This window comes from Narcine bancroftii, chromosome 2, assembly GCF_036971445.1.
Source record: "Narcine bancroftii isolate sNarBan1 chromosome 2, sNarBan1.hap1, whole genome shotgun sequence".
Classification (NCBI taxonomy): Eukaryota; Metazoa; Chordata; class Chondrichthyes; order Torpediniformes; family Narcinidae; genus Narcine; species Narcine bancroftii.
In genome coordinates, this window is record NC_091470.1 from 57050048 (window position 1) to 57072514 (window position 22467).

A 22467-nucleotide genomic window follows, 5' to 3' on the forward strand; every position below is an offset into this window, starting at 1 on the left:
ACTCTTTAAAAATAAAGATACACAATTCTTGAGGGGTTGCCTTATTATTGCACATGGAAGAACTTTGCGTTAAGGTTTCACAAAAATTTGGTATCTTGTCCTGCGGATTGAAAGATGCATTCTTTAATTTGTGTATCAACTACTGTCTGGAACCTATCTTGAGCAGAAAATATACGTGTTACCCTGCCTTCGCTTCCATTTCTTGTTAACTATGGACTTGTTATGTGCTGTTGAATTTTGTTGAATCTCTGTCGATGATAATAAATTGATTTTTATCTTCAGATTTTTTTCTGAATAATTCTTATTTTAGCAGATTGGACCAATTAGGGGCAAATGTCCAGCAATTCATCCCCATTCGGAATATGTTTTTGAGCTGCAGCAATAGTGAATTGTACTCTGTCTTCAAAACTCATTATATTCAAGTCCATAAAAGGATCTTTTAGAGGCAAACTGCAATTTGTTTGATTTAACTCTAAGCAGGCCTAGCACAAATGACCAAAGTTGCATTTCTAGGCAAAAGAATATTGATTTAATTGTATTTATGTGGAACATGTGTGATTTTTGGAATAACTGACAGAATAAAGGTTTGCTGTTCCATGGAAAATTTGAAAAGGGTTCCAATTGTTGAACAGTTGTTAAACATTTCTTTGTTTAAAACAAAAATTGCATTGTCTGATGAAACTGGTTATATCTGAAATAGCATTTGAGGACTTTTCTAGTGAGAGGACTAGTAAATGGATTTTCCACATAATCTGTTCATTTTCAATTAGTATTGATTTCTATCTGCAAAGTCCAAGTTTCAGAAGAAATATTTTCTTTCTATAATATATTTTCTATCTGCCATGTTTGTACCCTGCTTAAGCAGAAACATTTAGCAGCTGAACTAAGATTTTCTATTACAGTATTTAATTGACTAAACAACCAATTGAATAGATTAGGTAATAACAAATCTAATACTATCTTGGGTAAACTTGTACCTCTCATTTTGTTCATTTTAGATTGGTCACAGTGCTTGAGCTACCGAAAGAAAATAGACACACACACACCGAGAGCAGTTCAGTTTATACAAATGTTTATTACAAATTCAAAAGCTGATTTCAAACTACAATATGCAAGCCCTTCCCAACTATACTTATCAACGCCTAGACTGGTCCTAACTGCCGAAGCGAGGCAACGACTGCATACTTGTAGTAGGTTGTCAGGGCGCCGGTAGCAGCTTCTCCACCTCCCCCGACCGGGACGTTGGCTGGACTCTAGAAGTTCTTCTTGCTGAGAGATGTTGCCACCTCTCAGAGAGTCTCAAACTTCAGCAGTGAGACCATGGCTTATATTACCCAAAAAACTGCTTAACCAAGCACCTATTCCCAGCACAGCAAGAAAGATAAGCAAGCAAGCTAGCATGCGAGGCTTCTATCGAATAACATAATTTTCAGCTTATCACTTTGAATACAATGGTTTATTTTGCATCAAGGCTAGGCCTCTGACAGTCTGTGACCAAAACAAGCAGGAAGATTAAATGTTCTTGGCTCACAGATGTCCTTTCGTCAGATAACAGCATTTCTGGCCCCTCGGTGGAATTTAGCTTATGTCTGCTGATTCTAAAAAACAAGCAGGTTCTCGGCCTTCCAGAAGCAAAGGCTGCAAAAGTAAAAAAAAACACGGTTAGAATCTTCCATTACAAATACACAAAACTGATTTACTTTCATTGTAAACTTTAAGATAAATTATAATGTTTGTTTTTTAAATTGGGTTGCTTAGTTTTATTTATCATTCAATTAGAGGAAGACTGAGGATTATGTTCAAAGCACAAGTATAATTTCAAGTCCATTCTACATAAATCTTGACATTCAATTTCAGATAAAATAGATAAAATGGAAAGGTAACTGTCAGCTCCAAAGTCGAAGGTAAGAAGAATGCTTTAACAGTTCAGTGGGAGGTCTGGTAATTTTTAAAGTCTGACCTCATTTAATTGGGTTGTTGATTTGCCTATCACACACGACTGTTCATGGCAGCTTGCTGGAATCATGACTGGTACCCTACTGGATAACCTGAACACATGCAGGCTCATCTGAAGACCTACTTGGGAGAATCATAAAAAACCTATCTCGCTTACATTCCATTGCAACAAGTTGACTCACAGAAAGCAATCCCATCAGTAACATTTCCCTGTCATATTTCCTGCAACAGCTTCTCTTGCACATGCCCATCAATTTATGGTGTGGGGAAAAAAAAAAATTCCTTCTTGACTGTTTTTGCTGCTAACCTACTCTAAGGGCCAGTTAGCCTACCAGCACACAGGGAATGAAAAGAATCCAGAGCCACAGGCAGAAGTATACATGATCACAGGGAGAATTTACAAAAACTACCCATATTGTACACAACTCCATAATCAAATCACAGACTATGAGAAAAAAAGTGCTGGTTTTTGTGCTGTTGTCCCACCCAGTCCAAAGTTTGGAAATTCTCTGTCTTTTGATCTGATTATATTCAGACGGCTAGCCAATATTTGATGGAATAGATTACTTTCAATAATAACTTGGAGATATTTTCATTGTAAAGTTGTTACAAATTTTCATTAGCCAGATATGTCAATTAACTTATCAGCAAACAAATGACTAATATTATCTGGGCTTCCATGGAGCATGGTAAATTCCATTCATAGCTCATTGTCCTTTGTTAATTTCCTTTTTTCAGTTGGGCCATGTGCCAATATATTGGAATATCTTCATTATTTAATGATTGCTGAGTTGTCACTGAATTAATAAAGCAAGTTTTGCTGGTAACTTAACCAATTTAAACAAAACTGCCAGTAAGATTTCCACAGAACAAGTGATCAATTGTTTTAAAACTTAACATGAGTGAGCCATCATCAATAAAGACTTCATTTTCATTGTTGGTTTGTGCTGATCGATATTTTCCATTTACTAGGATCTTGCTGCTAATATTTATGTAGGTGCTGTCTCATTCTGATAACATTTTGAACTTTGAGACTCAGCAACCTTTTGTAATGTCATAAAAGCAGGAACCTCCCTTGTGTCTTATTAACTATTGAGGTTTGGGATCAATGTTTTCACCAGGCACAAAAGAGAAAAGGTAACATTTTCCTGTGATTGGCAATTCTTGGTTTCAGTCTTCCCATAATAACAAGGCCAACATCAGAACTATGCGGTCTAGAGATTGTTGTTTGTAGTAATCTGATACAAAATAACCTACCAATAATAAATGATTCCAACCCAAGTGTAAAACTCTGATATTATTTGTCATTCCTATTTGGATAGTAACCAGTTGTCTTCTCCTTGGAGAGGAAGGCATGAGCATGTGTGTCGTTTATTGAAAGTATCTAAAGTATTATGATTCTTGTTCTTTTCCCATGTTCTTTGACATTTTCCTTTTACAATTGTTCATTGAGCACTCAAAAACTTTGGTCATGCAAAATATTGGCAAACACAATACCTGGGAACTTGCTGCATATTTGAATAATCATTTGTGTAAAATACATTCTCTTCCATCATTCTGAAACAGATTGTATAATTCTGTGACCTTATTTTGATTCCTAAATCAGCAGAAATAATTTAAACTATTATAATACAGATACATGGTTTTCAAAGCTGGTGAAATACCTAGTTCCCAGAACTCTCTGAGAACTCATTAGCAAATTTGTGTTGTATCCTTTCAAATGTTCAAATATTGATTCTATTATCAAAATAGCAAAGTTGCACAAAAATAGTCATGGAATTGAATTGATTTGTTTCTTGTCCCAAAGCAGTCCCATTTAATGTCGTCATGATACAACCAGAACAGGTTGTTAATAATAGTTATTCAAGAACTATAAACTCCTCACCATTTTCACCTAAACACTGTTGATACTTAAGGCAATGTGTACACCCCTCCATTTCCTAATGTCGATGCTCAGTCGTTTGTTTTGCTGACAAGTTGTTAGTCTAACACATGTCACCAGATTCCTGATTTTCTGACTGAGGTGTTGTCACTCAATCTCACTACTTGTGGTCTGCAGGTCAGGAAATCAATGATCCAGTACAGCATGGAATGGAGCATTTTGACAAAAGTTTCCTATGCCAACCAAGGTGCTTACCACAGCTAGCCTTATGACCGATTTCAGATTTATAGACAGAGTACATACATGACATAACATACAACCCTGAGATTATTTTTTTCTGTGGGCGAGGCAGAATTACCACTTATTGGTAGTGCAAAGAAAACTGTACACAGTGAATGCATGAAAACCAATAAAGAACTGTAAACAGATAATAAATATAAACAATGAAATGCAGAGAAAATAAAAAGATCAATAAAGTAAGTAACAAGTAAGAGTCCATAACGAGCCCCTGATTGAGTTTGTTGTTGTTGTTGGAGTCTAATGGGGGAGGGTTAGCAGCTGTTCCTGAATCTGGTGGTGGAAGTCTTGTGGTACCTAAACCTCTTCTGATTGCAGCAGCGAGAAGAGAGCTGGTGATGTGGATCCTTGGTGATTGCTACTGCTGCTCTCCGACAGCAGCATTCCCTGTAGATGTTCTCAATAGTGGGGAGGGTTCTACATGTAATTTCCTGGGCTGTGTCCACTACCTCTTGGAGGGCTTTACACTCAGAGGTATTGGTGTCCCCATATCAGACTGTGATGCAGCTGGTCAGCATACTGTCCACCTCACATCTGTTGAAATTTACCTGGAGTCATAGCAAATCTCTGCAAACTCCTGAGGAAGTAGAGGTGCTGATGTGCTTTCTTCACAAAGCCATTTGCATCTTGAGTCCAGGAAAGTGACTCCCAAGAACTCTCCACCTCTGATCCGCCATACATCACTGGATTGTATACCTCTAGCTTTCCATTCCTGAAATCACCAATCAGCTGCTTAAGTTTTAGTGACATTGACTGCAAGGTTGTTGTTTTAAAAAATATAATGCCAGATTTAAAATAAAGTATAATTATTAATGATCACATTAAGGTCAGTAACCTTTTGTGCCCACAGTAATTTCTATTGCCCATACCCCAAAAGAGCCAATGCTTTAGTCAGAGGTGAGGGTGGAGTAAGGGAGGCATTGAAGTCCTGACATTGATGGGTGAAAGGATCTGGAGTGATTCTAGGATAATTGGTAATGGGTGAGAAAAATTGAAAGGGGAGATCAACAGCACTTGGGTCAGCAGTGGATGCTATCACTTGATGTTTGGAATGGATCTAGGAAAGACCAGCGCTCAGTATCTAGGATAGATAAGTAGAAGATTGGAACAGTGGAATGTGAGGATCGAGCTGGATATGGAAAATGGGGTAGGTATGGGGGAAAATGCCTCATTTATTGTGGATCAGGAATGTTGAGGATGAGGCTTTGTAATTTACTTGTGTTCAGGCACTCAGTGCTTCTGTGACAGATAAGATAATGATGTCCATTTTGTCCTGGAGTGCTTAACCAATTACCCCCCAGGTAATGTGATCCCAATTCTGTTGCCTTATTTCATGGAAAATGACATTATCCTCTGCTCTGAACATTGAAATTGTGTCAGGATGATAAGGCTGACTGATGCCAGAAAATAACCCATTAAATTCCCAGAGAAATGCAAAACAACCTAAAAATGGTTATTGAAACAGCTTCCTGTCTACCACCATCAACTCAGCCCTCACCCACATGTCCTCTATTGCCCACAAACCTGCCCTGATCCCCTCCGCTCCCATGTGCAACAAGGACAGGATTCCCCTTGTTCTCATCCATCAGCCCACCAGTCTCTGTAACCAACATATCATTCTACATCATTTCTGCCACATGCTATGTGATCACACCACCAGGCATATCTTCCATTCTCCTCCCCTTTCTACCTTCCACAGCGACCATTCCCTCCATGACTCCCTTGCCCACTCCTCCCTTCTCACTAATTGCACTCTTGTGACCGCAGAAGGTGCTGTGCTGGCGCCCACACCTCCTCCCTCACCACTATTGGTGGCAAAGCTTCACTTGTGAACCTACAGGGGTCATCTACTACATATGGTGTTCTCATTGTGGTCTCGTCCACATCAGAATGATGACACAGACTGATTACTTCTTTGTTGAACACCTTGGCTCTGTCCACCGCAATAATGGGATCACTCAGTGGCCAGCCCCATTCCCTTGCCGACATAACTCTTCATTGTTTCATGGACTGACAGACTGAGACTACCCACAAATTGGAAGAACAACACCTCTTATTGCGACTGGGAACCCTCCAACTGGATGGTGTTAACACTGACATTCCGGTTTCTCTTGGCCCCTCCCCCTTTTGTCTGTTGTTCTGTACTCTCCCCTGCCCTTTTAATTCATGTGCCCACCTGCTTCTACAAATTGGAATTTATGGTTGTAAATCTAAAAATGCTGGGCAAATGAATCTGCTGATCAATGGCCAGGGTTAACTTTCCAGTTTGGATACTGCAACTGAAGAAGGCAACTGGGAACCACTTCAGTATTTTTCCCCATGTAGAGTCTTGAACTCAACATCGACTACATTCTCAATTAGAGGGGAGGCAACAACTACAATTCGGAGAGCCAGAGATCATGACGGATGGAGAGACATTAATGACCTTGCCAAATGGCAAGGCACCTTAATGATAACCTGCTTTTTATTCATACCTTATTGAAGGGCTCAGGCCCAAAATGTCATGTATATCTTTATCCCCTGTGAGACCTGGTGTGTTTTCCCCCCAGCATTTCTGCGTTTTTACTAGAAATGGATATTGTACTGCAGTCAGGAGGAAATGATTTTCAATTGTATAATGCTGGGAAAATAAGACGAGCCATCTATGATTTACTTCTACAGCATAATTAATTGGGATTGTCAATCTTGTTTTCAAAATAGAATCTGTTGTGTGCTTGATACAAATATTCAAAAAGTTGAATTGAATGTAGATTTGAAAGAATTGGTTGGTCTCACAAAAGCATGAAATTTATGGCATATTGTTTCACTTGTTGTTGCTGATGTTAAATTATGCTTAAAAGAAAGCTTTGAATTTAAACAGTGCCTGCAAATGAGATCTAAAAGAGGACATTCATTCCAAAGTTGATACGATGCTCTGGAAATAAAATTCAGTTGAAGCATAGAAATTTATTGAAATCTTGATGATATGGAAGCATAATATTAAGGTACAGAATATACAATAATGCTCAATGTCACATAGCCTCAGATCAAATAAATCTGAGACTGTATATGGAGTACGAATCAAGCATAGATTAGCTCAGATTTCCTACTGACCTATAGGCTGAACAGAGAAGTGTGGGAGCAAGATTATCCAGGGGGTTTTCAAGAGTTATTGAATTGTTTTAAATATTCCTGTCCAATTGCACTCAATAATAGTAATATCAATGCTATGCGATGTGATTTTTTTTCTTTTTTTTTTGTTTCTCTTAATGATGTACCCAGTGTTGTAAAGAATTGTTGTGGAATATGAAAGCACAGCTTGAAGTCATCCAGACCATCACATCTCAAGCTGCTATTCTGCAAGAGCAATCCCATTAGTAATTGTTCTTTTCTCCATATCATTATTTTTCCATTTTCAAATATCTCTGTCTGATTTCCTCTTGGATGTTATTTTTGAATCAACTGACACAACACGTGAAATATTGATCATTTTAGAAACCGTGAACAGATCTTGGCAAGTTTTGTGAACTGTTTTGATCTGTTCCATTCAGTTGGAATACAATAGCCACAGCAGTCTTCCTATTTTCTGGGTAGTATCCTCTCTCTGATCCTGTGCCAGTATGACCTGCTACTGGATCAGAGTATCTATCTGCAGTGAGGATCCAGAGTTGTTATAATTAAAATAAATATTTAAAGCTTTAAAACTTTAGAAATATCTAAGAATTATCAACCCACCATTCAAGTCTTGCAAGGCTGTGCTGCCAGTTTTTGAATTTAAGTCTGTTTCGGCAACTGGAATTGAATGTGAAGGTACGGTTGAGGCCTTCCACAGTGGCCCTTCTGAGTGCAGGGATGCAGATTTGTGGATGACAAATGTGGGCAATGAGTCTGATGTTCCTCAATCAGAATACTATAGTGTCTTCCAGTTTGCTAGAGTAGCATATGGAAACATTAATAATTCAAAAAATTGTCCAGTACCAATCAATCACTCTCAGAATTATAGAAAAAGAAATCAAAATGAATAAATGAATATATTTTTAAAGCCAAAAGTGATGCAAAATTTGTCAGGGCAAAGCAGAAAAATTTAAATGAGATGGACTCCAGGGATGGAGTGCTGCTGGAGCTCACTGGAGCGCCGCTGTAAAATAGAAAGCCAAAATAAGCATGGAATTTTAACTAGTGGGGAATTTAACAATGGCCACATATTAAATACAGACAGAGCCAGTTTTCGCTCCCCCCCCCCCCCCCCCAAACCGATGTGTGTTATTTGGGACATACAAGGAACCAGTTTCTTCCACGTTCGGTACCATTGTTCTCCTTCCTCGTCCTACCATTCGCTCTCAATTATACAATGCCAAATACAATTTGGTCTCTACCAAGGCCTGGTCTTGCAAGATCTTTTCTCATCACCACTTATTTTGACGCATTAGTTACTCCTGCCATAGGCGCTGTTTTGTGTTACACCGGTGCCACCTCCCTTCCCCTGCAGTTACCTTAATGCCCCTCTGAATACGGGGGGTTTTACGTAAGTGGGTGATGCGATGAGGGATTGAGAGAGGTGGTGGTGGCTGGGGTGGGGAAAAATACCACTAACATCAGTAAAACACAAAAATTCTGTGGACACTGTGGTTTAAGTAAGAACACAAAATTCTGGTGGATGATGTGGAGGCTGGTGGAGTGGTAGGTGAGGATTCTATTTTGGTTGCATCTGGGGGCAGAGGGGGCCATGGCAGATGAGTGGGAAATGGAAAAGATGTGAGTGAGGGCTGAGTTGATAGTGGTGGAGGAGAAGCCACATTTGTGGAAGAAGGCAGACTGGGAGATTGCTTCACTCAGCACCTCCACTCCATTTGCAATCACAACGACTTCCCAGTGGCCAACGGTTCTAATTTCGGTCACACACCCATGCTCACTTTTATGTCCATGGCCTTGTGTACTGTCCCACCCTGACCACCAAAAGATTGGAGAAACAATACCATTTTCTGTCTGGGCAACCTCCAGTCAGATGGCATGAACATTGACTCACTGCCTTCCATTAAACCTGCTTGCCTCTTCTTCCCTCTTCACCATTTATTGCCTTTCCAATTCTTTTACCTACATAGCCTTGCCTTCCACCCCCTCCTCAGTACTGCTGTCCCCTCCCTCCCTTCTCCACCTCTTTCCCCCTCCCCCCCTTTCATTCTGACGTTCACCAGCATTTTCTCATACTTTGATGAAGGGCTCAAGCCTGAAATGTCAGTTATATATCTCTGCATTTGCTACATAAAGGACATTGACCTGCTGAGTTTCTCCAGCATTTTGTGTTTTTACTAATAACATTAGGATGGTTGATCATTTTTGGTGAGCTCCAGTAACTTAAAAAAAAGATTAGCACTGCATCCCTGACGAACTCCATCCTTTGAAGAATCATACAAATAAAATGCAGGGGGTGTCCACAGAATGGAACGTAAGATGCAGAGGACTATATATTGAAATTCAAATTTGGGCTTCGTGTACTGGATAAAATGCTTGCAGAATTAATCAACTCACTGGTTTGCCCAACTTGAAATGCGTGTAGGTCTGTTTGTAACTTTCATTAGCAAATAAATGGTGTGATAGTTATAAATGATGGCTGTAACTCTTATTTAAATACATTGTCTTGGGGCAATAATGTATCAAGAATCAAACCCAATGTGATATATTGGTTCTGAAAGGAACCCAACACACCTTAATTTTTGTTTATTTTTAAAGGGGAAGCAATGAACACATCAGATTGCACAATTTTTTCATTTTTTGACTCGTATACAGTTACAAATTTATTTGATATCTTGTGCTCTTCATTCACTGAACTCTTCACTGGCAGCTGCACTTGGATGTCCTGAAGTACACATTTCATGCACTAGTCATTTCTCTTGCGGATAGTATCATACAAATCTTGTTTCACATCCCATTTACGTGATCATTTTTGCATTTTATGGATCACCACCTACTTTTGCTACACCAGCAATTCAGGTCCACACAGCTGCTATCTCCCTGGCCTTGCCCTCAGCCCTGGAGCATATGGACAACAAAGTTGCCTGTGTCAGACTGTAGTCTTCAGTACCATAATCCTAAATAAATGCATTTCAGACTCTTAGACCTTGGCTTCAGCATGCCTTTCGTTCAGGATTTTCCCCAACCAGAAGCCTTGGGTGAACAATGAAATTGAAAAACTGCTGAGAGCTAGATTAGAGTCATTTTAAGTCCAGAGATCTAGAACACAACCCAAGGAGCAGGTATGACCTATGAAAAGCCATCTCCTGGATGAAGTACAGATTCTGGACAAGAATGGAAACAATGAAAGATACTCAACAGATGTGACAAGCCCTCAATGACATAACCTACTACAAAACCAGATCTGGGCAAGATACAGCAAAGCTTCATTCCCAAATGAATTCCATGCCTTCTATACCTGATTTGACCACCAGAACAAGGAAGAGTCACTGTGCATCCCCATGTCCCCTGATGATCCACTACTGTCAATATCCTTGGAGGATGTACAGGCTGGCTTCGGGAGAATTAATCCAAGGAAAGCATTTGGTCTGGTCAGAGTACCTGGCAGAGGACTGAAAACCTGCGCCGACCAATTTGCCAATGTATTGATATCTTTCGCATCTCCTTCCAGAAAGACGTGGCACCCACCTGTTTCAAACTAACATCTTCATGTACGTGCCCAGTAAAAGTGCAGTCACCTGCTTAAATGACTACCACCAGTGACATGCACATCCACGGTGATTGTGTTTTGAGAGACTGATGTTGAAGCATATTTGCTTCTGTCTGAGCGACGAAACAGATCTGTTCCATTTGTCCACCACAGCAACAAGTCTACGGCAGATGCCATTTAACTGGCTCTACACAAAGCACTGGAAAACCTGGACAGCAAAAGCACATATCAGGACACACTTTATTGATTACAGTTTGGCATTCAACACCATCATCCTCTCAAAATTGATCAGCAGACTCCAAGACCTGGGCCTTGGATTCGCACTGTGTAATTGGATCCTGGATTTCCCCACCTCCAGACCTTAATCAGTGAGGATTAAATAGTAAGAACATCTCTACAATCTCCATCAGTACTGGAGCACCTCGGGGCTATGCTCTTAGACCCCTGCACTACTTGTTTTACAGCTATGACTGTGTGGTTCAGTACAACAATAACATCATCTACAAATTTGCTGCTGATTCCTCAGTGGGTGATATGTAGCACACAGGAGGGAGTTTGAAAACTTGGCTGAATGGTGTACTAACAATCATCTTGCACTCAATGTCATCAACACCAAGGAGCTGTCATCAAAACCAGAGATGTACAATCCAGTGATCATAGTTGGAGAGGATGAACAAATTAAATTCCTGGGGGTCACTATCTCAAGGACCTGTCCTGGACCCAACACACAAATGTCATGTGAACAACTTCAGCACCTCTGCTTCCTCAGTAGTTTATGGAGGCTTGGTACAACATCGAAAACCTTGGCAAACTTCTACTGATGTGCAGTAGAAAGTGTGCCGACTGGCTGTATCATGGCCTGATATAGGGGTACCAATATCTCTGAGCATAAAGTCCTGCAAAAGGTAGTGGACAGAGCCCAGTACATCACAGGCAAAACACTCCCCACCATCAAGAATATCTACATGGAATGCTGTGTGGAAGAGCAACAGCAATCAAGTATCTGCACCACCCATGACATAATCTGTTCTTGCTGCTGCCATCAAGAAAGAGGCATAGGTGCCACAAGACTCACACCACCAGGTTTAGGAACAGCTGCTACCCCTCCACCATCAGTCTCCTCAACAACAAACTTAATCAGAGACTCATTTAAGGATTTTTTAATTTGCACATTATTTATTATTGAATATATAATTTCTTCATTACACAGTCAGTTTGATCACATTTATTTATTTGTTCATATTTTTCTCTTTTGTATATGTACAGTATCTTGAGTATAGTTTTTTGCACTACTTATAAGTAGAAATTCTGCCTGGCTCACAGGATAAAGAACCTCTGGGTTGTATGTGATGATTTCTGACAATAAATCTAAACTTTGAACTTCTACAAATTCCTTTACTTGGAATCTAAGTGCCAACCTAGTCTAACTGCATATTGAAGTTTCCTGTGACCTCTGTAATATTGCCTTTTGTACATGCCTTCTCCTCCTCCTATCAAGGTCTCCTGTTTAACTGCTTGGCTTTCCTTTCACATTGCCTGTCAGGTGGGCTGTTGTCAAATTCCATCTGTAAGCCCTTTCAGGTGGACCCTCTGCCTTGAGGACAGTGGCAGGAGCTCAGGTTCGCTATTGGGAGTGTTGCTGTTTGTCATATTTATTAATGATCTGGAGAATGGGGCGGTAAATTGGATTAGAAAATATGCAGATGATACTAAAATAGGGGGAATTGTGGATGATGAAGAGGGTTTTCAAAGATTGCAGAGGGATTTAAACTGCTTAGAGGAGTGGGCAGAAAGATGGCAGATGGAGTTTAATGCTGATAAGTGTGAAGTGCTTCATTTTGGAAAGAATAATCAAAGCAAGACATATATGGTAAATGGGAGGGCATTGAAGAATGCAGTGGAGCAGAAAGATCTAGGAATGACGGTGCATTGTTCCCTGAAGGTAGGAGAGCATGTGGATAGGGTGGTGAAGAAGACCTTTAGTATGCTTGCCTATATAAATATAGGAGTTGGGAAGTAATGATGAAACTGTACAAGGCATTGGTGAGGCCAAATTTAGAGTGCTGTGTGCAGTTCTGGTCACTGATTTATAGGAAGGATATTAACAAGATAGAGAGAGTGCAGAGAAGATTGACAAAAATGTTGCTTGGGTTTCAGCATCTGGAATACAAGGAGAGATTGAGCAAATTAGGTCTTTATTCCTTGGAACGTAGAAGGCTGAGAGGGGATTTGATAGAGGTGTTTAAGATAATGAGAGGGATAGATAGAGTTGATGTGGAAAGGCTTTTCCCATTGAGAGTAGGAGAGATGGATACAAGAGGTGATGGGTTGAGGTTGATGGGCAAAGGTTTAGGAATAACATGAGGGGGAACTTCTTTACTCAGAGAGTGGTTACTGTATGGAATGGGCTTCTGGGAAAGGTGGTGGAGGCAGGGTCAATTTTGTCATTGAAGAAAGAGTTGGATACATATATGGATGGGAGGGGGATGGAGGGATATGGGCAGAGTGCTGGTAAGTGGGATTAGAGGAGGGTACTTGGATCAGTGCGATTAGAAGGGCCAAATTGGCCTGTTTCCGTGCTGTAATTCCTATATGGTTATCTTAACTTGCAGACTCACCTTTTAGGTGGAAGTCCTAAAAGGCTGCTTGCAGCATTGCCTGGTCCACCTGAAAGGGCCTGTTCATATCCAGAGATGCCTCTAAATCTGATGGAGGTGGGGCAACTGGTGCCATAGCGTCACCCATCGTAAATATGCAGCATAGAAATGGCTGTCTTCCCTACCCATAATCCCTTACACAGGTGGAACCACTCTCTGCTTCCCACAACAGTTCCAGCTACTAAGCGTAGGGAAGACGACCATTGCTATGCTGCATTTTGAGCTGCAGAGAGCAGCCCCAATGCAGGATCAGCCAGCCGGGCTGTGACAGCCTGCACTGGCCACCCCCCAAAGCCCCTTGCTGGCCACCCCTCCCCAGTGTGTGGGGGGAGCTGTCAGAGGGATGGGGTCTGTCAGATAGTGGGGTGGAGGTGTTGCTGTCAGGTAGCTGGGAGTTAGGTCGCCCACTGATGGAGTCATCAGCCTGTCCCCAGGCAGCCGCTTACAGTGGCTGCACATTCAGGTGCATCGACGGAGCATGGTGCTCTGCCGATCATTCTTCTTGGAGGAGGTGCTTCTGCCACATTCAGGTGAGTATGTCTTTAGCTGCAAGGGGGAAGATTATGTGGCTCTCGGGCCACCTGAAAGGGTCTTGTGTTGATGTAGATGCACGCTACTTTGCTTTGGTAGTTACCAATATTACCAGTGTAATCAATTATCATGTTGACTGCACTCTCATCTATACTTTCTTGGATTGTTTAAAGTCATTGTATTATAGCTTTCGAACCTCTGTTTTGCATAGTTACCTCATTCAATGCAGCCAGTAACCCAAATCTGCCAGTCCAAGTTAGTGGTAGACTTCTTGCATCCTGTAAACACAAATGTTCAGTGGTCTGCTGAGGTGAGGTCAGCACACCCAAAAAGTTTGAGCGGCTTGTGGATTTCCTTGCTGCTCAATGCTATAAGCATTTCATAATATAATCCCTTGATCTGCTTCTTTTATCCACAAAGTGTCCTTAAATGTACAGTCATAATTGCTCTCAGGTGTTCAAAACCATTTCTAACATATTGTCTCATTCTACCATGTTCTACTGTAGTGGGCATTCTGTCATTTACACACACATATTCAGGCTGGCACAGTTAGCATGGTGTTTAGCACAACAGTGTGACAGTACCAGTGACTGGGTTTCAAATCTGCACTGTCCACAAGGAGTTTGTACATTCTCCCAATGACTACATGGGTTTCCTCTGGGTGCTCCGGTTTCCTTCAACCATTCAAAAAACATAACAGGGGTTATAGATCAATTGGGTGTAATTGGGGAGCCCTGGCTCATGGACTGAAAGGGACTGTTACTGGGCTGTATGTCTAATTTAAAAAAAAATAAATTTAATTTAAATTTAAATTCCATAATTGTCATCTTCTCTGTCTGCACAAAATCCACTGGTTTCCTCCTGAAATCTGTCTAACCAGTTTCAAGATTATGGAATAGCCAACTAAAGGCAAAAACTTGAAAGGTAAAATTTGCATCACTTAAAAAAAAAATCATTGCATATGTAGTTACAAATTGTATAAGCTTTTCCCACTTTAAATGAGTAAAATATTGCATATAACCTTTTCATAATAGTGTTCATGCAAAAACTAAACACAGAAGCATTAGCAGATTTATCCCTTTTTTTAAAACGTGTGTACTAATCTCATTAAGCTTAACCTTGTATAGGCAAGACTTAAATGTGCTCAGATAACATCAGTCATTTTTTCAACTTGTGATCAAGGTACTGCTCTTTAATTGGCAAGTTGCCATCCCCAAAAGATCAGTATCAACTGTTGTTATGTGATGACTGATTCCATCAAAATGATAGGTCCCAATGCAGTACTTTTCCACTTTGCAAGAGCTATCCAAAATTGTTTGCTCCTCTGATCACTCTTCAACAGTTAATGAGTATGGGCCTCCCAAGACTGGTTTGTCCAAGGTATATTGGACAAAACTATTCAGCTCGGTTTGTACTGAGGCAATTTTCACTCAGCTATTTGTAAAAAATAAACAATTGAGTCAATGTACTGCAATCAGCAAAATTGATTCCTAAAATCTTATCACTTCACAAAGTTACTGCAAAATGTTTTGTATTCCTTCCAGCTGGTCTTTAACTTTCCAAGGTAGGCACAAGTGCTAGATTTTTCTCTATCCTAGCTGCATGACACTCCAGTCCATTGTCTCACTTGGTGCAGATCCTATTTCTGTGCTCGCCTGTAAATTTTTCACATTGACAATATATTAGCTGGTGACCACAATATGAAACGTAACGATGATTTCTCCTGGTCAAGTCGGAATTTTTGGATAATTTTAAGTTAAACTGCGTTGACTTGACGTGAAAGAAAGTAAGAGGTGCATTCTTACAAATTAGAAAAGATGCATATTCAACGAGCAGTGGGATGTGATTAAAAAGGATTATTTGTGATCACCTTCAATTATTTCAGCTTGACTGCTGCCCATAGCCTCAGCAACAGATGTCCTGATGATCCCTTGCCTCTTCCATTAGTATTAACTCGTGCAGTTGCTTACTTCTCGTCATCTGCCTAATTTCTGCTATGCAGTTGTCCTGTAAAAGAGAGGGAAATGTGTGATCAGCGTTTTTGTTTGGAGCAGTTTGTTGACACAGTTGAATAGCTGTTAACTAGTGAAAGCTTCAAGATTTGTCTGTGAATTGTTACTGTACTAAATGAGAATGCATTGAAGCACTTGAATGTATAGTAAGAATTCTGCTTGCCTGAGTTTAATGGTGGGTAGGTCTGTGGTGATATGTAATTACACCACTAGGTCACCAGGGGTCATCCCAGTGACCTTGTATACAAAGCAGTCCAGAGCTACAGTCTAGCCTTCCAGTTTTGCCTTGCAGAGAGTCAAGACCTCTTAGTGTACATATTAGTTTATTAAAGCTGTCTTATACTCGCACTGCTGTTGTGGTTATTGTCAGTTGGTGGTATGCTGCCTTCAGGTCTATGGTGGAGAACGCCTTACACTGCGCAATGTTGTTGACCATGTCTGCTATGCGTGGCAGGGGGTAGGCATCTAGTTGTTGATTGTCTGGCTATAATCCACTACCATGCGCAGATTTTATCCTGACTTTACTACAACCACCTGGGCTCTCCAGGGGCTGGTGCTCTGCTCTATGATGCCCTCCTGTAGTAGCCTGTGGACCTCTGTCCTAATGAAGGCTCTATCCCTTGGGCTGTACCTCCTGCTTTTTGTGGCTTTTGGTGTGCATTCTGGGGTCAGATGTGTGAACAGTGGAGGGAGTTCTATGTTCAGGACAGACAGGCTGCAGTGTTGTTTCTTCGTAAGGCGTAATGAGGGATGAGTCCCGCTGTGCACTATTGTAATGCTTTCTAACTGGCACTGAAAATCTAACCCCAATAGTACCGGGGCACAGAGGTGAAGGAGTACTAGTAGTTTGAACCCTTTGTATTTTGTGCCCTGGATTTCGAGAGTAACCCTGCAAAACTGTTTTACCTCAGCCGCAAGGCTGCTGGCTGCTAACAGGATCTGGTGCTCACTTGGGCATGTGGGGAGGGCAAGGCGGTTGACTAACCCCTGGTCAATAAAGCTTTCAGTGCTTTCACTATCTATTAAGCAATTTACCCTCACATCATTAATTTTGATGCACACAGTGGCATCAGATAAACTGTGTGAACTCGTCTGATTCATGCATAGGGAAGCAAGTCTGGCGTGTCCTTCCATCCAATAGTACTCGGCGTCATATTCATCTCCTGAAGACTGTCCTCTGCTTTGTAGCATTTGTCCAAGATGGCCGGCTGCACATGGCATTCTTCTTCTGTTTGTCTGTGGAGAAAGAAGAGCTTTCCCGCCTCTCATTAGCATGAAAATGGGCCTTGGCTGTGGCCTTGGGGCTTCTGCAGACTTTTGCATAATGCCCATATTTTCCACAGTTGGAACAGACATTTTCTCTGGCAGGGCAGAGGGCTCTGGGGTGTTTTCTTTGTCCACAGAAAAAGCACTTTGGACTCTCAAGGTGCTGCTGCTGTGGATTCCTGTGAGGCAGCATACTTTTCTTTTCGTGGGGCTAGAGAGTCCAGCAGTGTGACGTTGGTCCAAGCCCCAGGGTTCTGTGAGTACTCTTCCAATTCTTTCCTGGTGCTTTCTAAAGGTTCTGCAATAGTCTCTGCCTCATCGAGCCCCACCATTCCTTTCTCCAGCAATCGATGTCTCGTCTCAGTGGACCATATGCCCGCAACAATTCTGTCCCTAATAAGGTCCTCCGCATACTCCTGAGCTGATTCTGCTTTAAAGCTGCAGTCTCTCGCCAGGTCTTTCAGAGAGAGTATAAAGTCTCTGGCAGACTCCCCTACTTGTTGTGACCTGGTCATGAGTCTGTTCCGGGAGTGGAGTTCACTATGTCCCTTACTGTAATGCCTCTGTAAAATGATCATTGCCTCTTGGTAGGACCTGGCATCCTGTATAAGGGAGTAAGGGTGTTCTCCCAGCTGGGCTAACAGCAGCGTTAATAGCTCTTTATCCGAAGCCTCATCACCCTCCACGTAATTTAGAAAGCATCTCTGCCAGCAGCCGAAGTGCATGCCGGCTCCAGGATTTCTGGGGTTGAGCTGTAGCCTGTCTGGTTGCAGCACAAGGCTAAACCGCAAGTCTCTGGTCCCTTAGGTGCAGCAAGGGTGGACCCTGGGGTACTGGAAGCTACTGGTAGAGCCTCTGTGGGGCTTGTGTCTGCTGGAGGAGTAACCTGGGTGCTTGGGGCTGTTGGCTGAGTCTCTGGCTTTGGGACATTTGCAGTGGGCTTAGGGGGGGGATCCCAGCAGTAGCGTCAGGTCTCCGTGGTACTGGGGAAACTGCTGCTGGAGGAGTGACGGTAGCAGTGTCTGCTTTCCTTGGCTCTGGAGTGGTTGGGAATTCTGCACATACGTGGCGATAGGGAGTACGACGTGGAGATCCTTCTACCCGCACTTAGCCCCTTTCTGATCAGACCGGGGTTTAGGATCGACGGCGCCTGTACCACCGAACCCACGGGCAGACAGGGCTCTTGGCCGTTTCTTACCTGCCCTATTGTACTTCTGTGGTCTTCCCTGCATTCTACCACGATTCCAGTACAGCGGTTCCTTGCCGTCTCTGTCCTCGGAAGCACGTGCATGCTAGTCGTCCCCGGATTCCATTCCTCAGGAAGAGTCTCCGGGTGGTCGGGAATGCACGTTGGAGCAGAAGCAGTTTCCATCCTAGTAGCCATCATATTAGTTTACTAAATTGTACTGACAATAAACACAACAGCAGTGCGAGTATGAGACAGCTTTAATAAACTAATATGTACGCTAAGAGGTCTTGTCTCTCTGCAAGACAAACCTGGAAGGCTAGTCTGTAACTCTGGACTGCTTTATATACAAGGTCACTGGGATGACCCCTGGTGACCTAGTGATGTAATTACATATCACCACAAGGTCATGGAGGTAGAATGAAATATATCCAAAGATTTTAATCCAAGAGAGAAAATTAGAGAGGCTTCGACTATCTTTTATTAATCCTCCCTAATGCCAGAGAATTGGAGGACTGCTAAAGTGTCTTTGTTCATAAAGTATATTTCAAGACAGTTACTTTAACTGCAGTAGTGAACAAATTACTGGATAAGAAAAAGTTTTATTCCTGAATTTTATGAAAATTAGTGTTAGCATACAATGTGGAACACTGCCCTTTACTAAATTAAGGCAAGGAGGTGGGAGGTGAGATGCGAAGGAGCAGCGAGGAGGAGGAGCGAAGAACGAATGACTGGCTCAGTAGCTAAAAAGGCACACTTAACAATCCTGAACTAGATCAGATGAGGAATGAGAGGTAGAGAAGCGAAGAACGAGCGACAGAGCCGGTAGGTAAAAGGACGTGCTTACTGGTCTCGGGCCTAATTTGGCGAGAGGTGAAGGAACAGAGAGGAGGTGGAACGGAGAGTTAGCGACAGGACCAGTAGGTAAAAAGGGTGTGCTTACTGATCTTGAGCCTAGTTTTGGTGAGAGGCGAAGGAGCAGCGAGGAAGAAGAGCAAAGAGCGAGCAACAGAGCCAGTAGGTAAAAATGGGTGCACTTGCCAGTCTTGGGCCTAGGTTTGGGTAAGAGGTGAAGGAGCAGTGAGGAGGAGTGAAGAGCGAGCATCAGGGCAACAGGATTATTTGGTCGGGGCTAATAAAAGGAGGGGAAGGTCAAGGAGCGGCCACTGAGTGAGTGGCACAGAGAAGGAGTGGAGCACTAAGTCTTTAGTGTGGAGAGGCTGAGGCACAGGTAAAAGGGGTGTTTTTTTTAAATTTAATATATTCACAGGCTTGGCAGGTGAGATCCGACCTGTGTCATGTGGGATCTCAGGAAGACTGACAGTCTCGGTGAGGACGATGTGTGCAGGAAGTGTGCCCACCTAATGGACCACATGACAGCACTGGAGCAGGGCATGGACTGATTTTGGAGAATTTGGGAGGCGGAGAATGTAGTGGATAGCACATTTAGTGAGTTGGTCACACCTCAGCTTAAGAGAGTAGAGAAAGATAGGGACTGGGTGACCAACAGCAAGAGTAGTAACAGGAAGGTAGTGCAGGAGTCTCCTGAGGTCATCACCCTCCAAAACAGATAAGCTGCTTTTGATATTGTTGGGGGAGATGGCCCATCAGGAGAAGGCAGCATTAGGAGGATCATGGCACTGGTTTGCAAAAGGGAAGGAAAAAGAGTGGTAGAGCAATAGATAGGAGATTCTATCATAAGGGGAACAGATAGGAGCTTATGTGGCCGCAAAAGGGATTCCCAGTGGTGTGTTACCTCCCAAGTGGAAAGGTCAGGGATCCCTTGGAGCGGCTGCTGGACATTCTGAAATGGGGAATAAACAGCCAGCTGTTGTGCTCCATATTGGTACTAACAATATAGGAAAAAAGTGCTGAACTTGGGGAGCTAGGAGATAAATTAAGAAGAAGGACCTCAAAAGTAATAATCTTAGGATTAATATTGGTGCCACGATCGAGCCAGAGTAGAAATAGCAGGATAGTTAGAACGTATATATGGCTTGAATGGTGGTGCAGGAGGGAGGGTTTCAGTTTCTTGAGGCATTGGAACTGATTCTGGGGCAGATAAGACCAGTACAGAGCAGGCAGTCTACATCTGGGCAGGGCCAGGATCTATGTCCTAGGGAGATTGTTTGGAAGTGCTGCTGGGAAAAGTTTAAACTAATGGGGCAGGGGGAAGGGAACCTACAAAGAAAGAATAACAAAGGTGGTACAGAGACCAAAGCTAGAGATATTAAAGAGAAAAGAAAAATAGAGGGCATAAAAGTCAAAAGCAAAAGATGTTGAGGTCACTAGATTCCAAAAGGACAATGAGCATAAGGGCACTTTATCTGAGTGCCCATAGTATTAGAAGCAAGGTTAGTGAACTTGAGGCACAAATCAGTACCAGGCACATGATTTAATGACCATCACAGAAACATGGTTGCAAAGTGGGCATGATTGGGAATTAAATATTCAAGGGTATCAGGTAAAATGAAGATAGGATGGTGAAGATGGTGCCCTTTTTGGTGGTACACCACTGGCCTACTACAGGGGGCAACCTCTATACCTGCAGAAGAGCACATGGAAAAGACAACACCTGGCTGGCTGTCAATCAGCCGACCCGAATGGACCAAGCCCCACCCGGTTGGATGTCATCACCCGCTGGGATATAAGCCAGAGCTGGCCCTTCGAAGACACTCTGAGTTTACAGCAGCATTCCTCACAGCCAGCTCTGTGGAAGTTTATGTTCAATAAAGCCTGTTGGACAGAGTTTGTGTGTTTGCTTCTGACCAATAGCGCACCACAATTTATTCGACATAAAATTTTAAAGCTGCTATGGAAAAGCTCCTGAGTGCCGGGAGCCTCGAAATCAACCCACACCACCCGGAAGCACAAACACGCTTCGAGATCTGGAAGCACACGGACGAAGCGATCATGGAGACACACACTGACAACATCCTGGACTCTGATTGAAAGAGACTTGTTTTACTCCGATCAAAGCTGGGTCCCTGAGCCTTCCAGGCACTCAGACTGCACCAGGTTCTCGGAAGTGATGAACACCCTCAAGACCATGTATAAACTTCCCACGAATGTGGTCTTTGCAAGATACCTCCTGAGTATGCATGCTCGGCTGCCCGGGTAGACAGCTGAGTCCTACCTGGGAGCCCTGCATGAGTTGGCCCGACTTTTTCTGGCTGAACCCGGGGTAAATGAAAGGGAGGTCGAGAGACTGATCAGAGATGCCTATGTCTGAGAGCCATCAGGCAGAAGTTGCTGGAGGACGATATCTACTTCCTGGCCAAAACATTTACCCTTGTAAATGCTATGGGTCCCGGTATGGGTCTGATCGTCGATCACGCCAAAACTGCCCGGCCAAAAACCAGTACTGTTCGAGATGTGGCAAGAAAGGTGACTTCGCCAAAGTATGCCTCTCAAAGCACGCTGGCAGCTCAGTGGGCCCTCTACGACCCCCCCACGATCCCTGACATGTGCGATTGCTGGGTGACGCCATTGCCCCAGCAGCCCAACTTCTAGCCTCGCCGGCAACAATTGCTGCGTGCGCACCATGCACCCAGACCAGCCCTTGCCCTCGCCAGTGCTGCCTCCCGAAGACTACAACAACTTCACTTCCGGTCTATGGAATGATGTAACTTCTACCGCCCATGATGACGTCGCCCTCTCCGACAGCCAGTGGTAAGATGCCACTTCCCTGGCGCAACTAGCTCAGCCAGCGAAGAAGACTTCCTCACCCTCCCACACGGCGCTGCCATCTTGGGCCTGTCAGGCGCGGATACCACCATCACCCAGACCCTCCCAGGCCTCCAATGATGACAATGTGGTCATCATGGGTGCTGACTAGGTCGCCCTACTGATGCACCCCATGCCTCCGGACACCACTAACTGCCGCACATCATACCACACGACTACGGAGAGAACCACCGGTCGACCTTCACCTCGCTCGACACCGGCATAGGATACTGACGACCACGACTCGCCTCCAATGTCAGGGAATGACAACTCAGACCCTGAGATGGTCCTAG

General features: G+C 42.9%; 1 protein-coding gene across 9 annotated transcripts in view; it reads left to right on the forward strand.

Moving 5' to 3' along the window:
- LOC138753571 (neuronal PAS domain-containing protein 3) overlaps positions 1-22467 on the forward strand; it is a 1142342-nt gene that overhangs the window by 656711 nt on the left and 463164 nt on the right. The gene's annotated exons all lie outside the window — the stretch shown is intronic.